Here is a 3,504-nt window from a genome sequence, read left to right as displayed (position 1 = left end):
TCCTTTCCTTTCCTTTCCTTTCCTTTCCTTCCCTTCCCTTCCCTTCCCTTCCCTTCCCTTCCCTTTCCTTTCCTTTCCTTTCCTTTCCTTTCTTTTCCTTTCTCTTTCTCTCTTCTCTTCTTTCCTGTCTTTTATCTCTTTTTTTCCTGCTTCACCCCTCAAGTGCAAAAATAATAAGTGGGCATCACTATACTGGCTGAGGGTATCTTTTCTTAAGTGCTTGTTTTGACACCTGTAAAAATAAGTGCTAGTAGTTGCATGGGTTTTTATGGCAATCTCTTTTTGATGTTTCTGATTTCCTTATTATGACTCTGCAGTAGAATTTAAAATCTGCTGTTTTGATGCTTCCAACATTACTCTTTCTGTTCAGGATTGCTTTGGCTATCTATGAGCTTTGGTATTTCTGTATTAATTTTGGGACATTTTTCAGTTTTATGAAACATGTCAATGGAAAGTGGATGGAAATTACATTCAATCTATAGGCCACCATTGTTAATACAGTCATTTCTACATTATTAATTTCTGCTAGTCCATAGTGCAGGAGACTATCCCTCTTTTAATGTCCTCTTCAATTTCTTTTTTCAGTATTTTATAAGTTTTCTTAGAGAATCCTTCCACCTTTTGTTTTGGTTTATTCATTTAATAATAAAGTTTAAGTAATATTTTTTAACAAAAATTCTGGTTCCTCTTATCTCCCTCCTACCCTAGCATTCCTTTTTTTCCTAAAAGTATTTACCATATTTACAATTTTTCTTCTTTTTTTATCTGTCCCACTGAATTTGGCTAGAGTAATAGTTTACCAGTCTCTACACAACTGAATACTATGTTCTTCCCTTCCTAGAATCTGTTAGTTGCCAATATTTTAGCAGTAAGATTTGTGACCTCAAGAGCCTCTCTTTCATCTGTAGCTAATAGTTGGCTTGAGTGTAGGCCTACTCCTTGCAGTTTTTAAAAATAATTAAAAGGAAAATATTAGGATACAAAAATCAACATACAAAGTTCAGGAGCTTTCTGCACACAAAGAATATAAAAACTGGTGGTATTATTTTCCTGATTTTTTTTCTCAGCAACCCATTGCTCTGGCTAAGGATTTGAGTGCTATGCTGAGAATGAGTGTAGACAGCCTATATACGTGCAACCTCCTTGATTTTAGAGAAACTTCTTTTAGTTGTTTTCCACATTTAGTATAATTTTGCTGTAGCTTTGTTATATATAACCTTTATTATATTGAGTTAAGTTCCTCCTATTATGTTTCTTTATGGTTTTTATAGTGGCATATTATTTGTGTTTTAATAAATAAAGCTTGCCTGAAGATCGGCTGGCAAAGCAACCATACTAGTCAGCCATACACACCAGGGAGTGGTGTCATACACTTTTAATCCCAGGACTCAGGAGACAGAGGCAAAAGACTCTCAGTGATTTCAAGTTCACATTGGGCTAAAAGGTCTAACTCTGTCTAAAAGACAAACAGAGCTCACACAAAGATTCCAGCTCTTGGGATCACACACGTTCTTTAATCCCAGCACTAGGGAGATGGAGATAGGAGCAATAAGGCTGGGCAGAAAGAGGAATATAAAGGAGAAGAGACAGGAGCTCAGTGGAGTGTGGAGTTTGAGAATGCATGGAGACAGGATCTTGTTTCTTTGGTGTGAAGATATGGTAGAGGTAAAGGGTCTCTCTATTAGTTGACTGCTTTGCTTTTCTGATCTGTAGGTTGAATATCTGTCTCTGCCTTTTTGTTATTCGTGCTACATTTGGCACCCAACGTTTGGGGTACAAATTCAGGAAAAAGTCATTTGTCTGTGACTTTGTAATCACCAACAAAGACTGGAGCTACACGTGGTTGGAGTCACTGACCTACCTGCTAGGATTTTCTTCCTTCTCTCCTTGTGGGCTCTTCCTGAAACCCCCTTTCAGGCTGCTGCCAAACTAGTTAGCTGCCTTGAAATCCAATCAGGCTTTTACTGTTGTACGTGACAGAAATAAGCCTCACATCTTCATCACATTGGTGGCAGTTATGGTAAGACAATTAGGAATTATTAAAGAGAGAAATTAATTAAAGCAGAGAGGATTTTTTTCACATTAAAAAAATGAGAAAAAACATTACAATGGAAGTATTTGTGTCTTTGTATGACAATAAATAGACCATTTGAAAATGGAACTATTTAATGAGAGGATAACTAATTTAGGCGGGATTTATGTAATGTCAATTATAAACATTATCAGTTTTTATCATTTTTTCACTAAAAATGTTGGTTAAACTAGCACTAAGATACAAGTTTTAGAAAAACTTAATAAAACAGATAAAATCCTCTGTCTGGATTTGAATATCTCTATAATGTTTTATTAAATTTTTCTTAGTACTCAGATTAACACAACAGATGCCAATATTTCAAAGGCACCAACAGCTCTACCTTCTAATGGTTGATAGCAATCTTGTATATATTAATCAATGTCCATTCACAGTAGGGAAGCTTCAGGCTTTAGAACAGCTGATACAGGAGCAACTAGATGCTCAGCATAAAGAATCAACCAGCCCTTGGAATTCTCCTGTATTTGTTAAAAAGAAATCTGGAAAATGGAGAATGGTGACAGACCTTAGAGCTATCAACAAGGTTATTCAGCCTATGGGCCCTCTACAATCTGTAATTCCTTTGCTTTCTCTATTGCCTAAAGGATGACCTCTTATAGTTATTGATTTAAAAGTTTGTTTGTTCACTATGCCTTTACAAGAAAGACAGAAAAATTTGCCTTCACAGTGCCCACTTAAAATATTTCTCAGTAAAGTGAGAAGGGGAGGATGGGGAGAGCTTGGGGGAATGGGACAGTTGGGATGGAGGAAGGGTGGATATGGGAGCAGGGAAGTATATATCTTAATTAAGGGAGCCATTTTAGGGTTGGAAAGAGACTTTACTCTAAAGGGTTTCCCAGGTGTCCATGAAGATGTCCCCAGCTAGTTCCTTGGGCAGCTGAGGAGAGGGAGCCTGAAATGGCCCTATTCTATTGCCATACTGATGAATATCTTGCATATCACCATAGAATCTTCATCTGGCAATGAATGGAGATAGAGTCAGAGACCCACATTGGAGCACTGGACTGAGCTTCCAAGGTCCAAATGAGAAGCAAAAGGAGGGAGAATATGAGCAAGGAAGTCAGGACCGCGAGGGGTGCACCCACCACTGAGGCGGTGGGGCTGATCTAATGGGAGCTCACCAAGGCCAGCTGGACTGGGACTGATGGAACATGTGATCAAACTGGACTCTCTGAATGTGGTAGACAATGAGTGCTGACTGAGAAGCTAAGGACAATGGCACTGGGTTTTGATCCTTCTGCATGTACTGGCTTTGTGGGAGCCTAGTCTGTTTGGATGCTCACCTTCCTAGAACCGGATATAGGGGGAGGAGCTTGGACTTCCCACAGGGCAGGGAACCCTGACTGCTCTTTGGACTGGACAAGGAGGGGGAGGGGATGGGGGGAAGGGGAGGGAAATGGGAGGAGGGGAGG

Source organism: Microtus ochrogaster, unplaced genomic scaffold, assembly GCF_000317375.1.
Source record: "Microtus ochrogaster isolate Prairie Vole_2 unplaced genomic scaffold, MicOch1.0 UNK65, whole genome shotgun sequence".
NCBI classification, from domain to species: Eukaryota; Metazoa; Chordata; class Mammalia; order Rodentia; family Cricetidae; genus Microtus; species Microtus ochrogaster.
Note: the sequence above shows the minus strand (reverse complement) of the source record.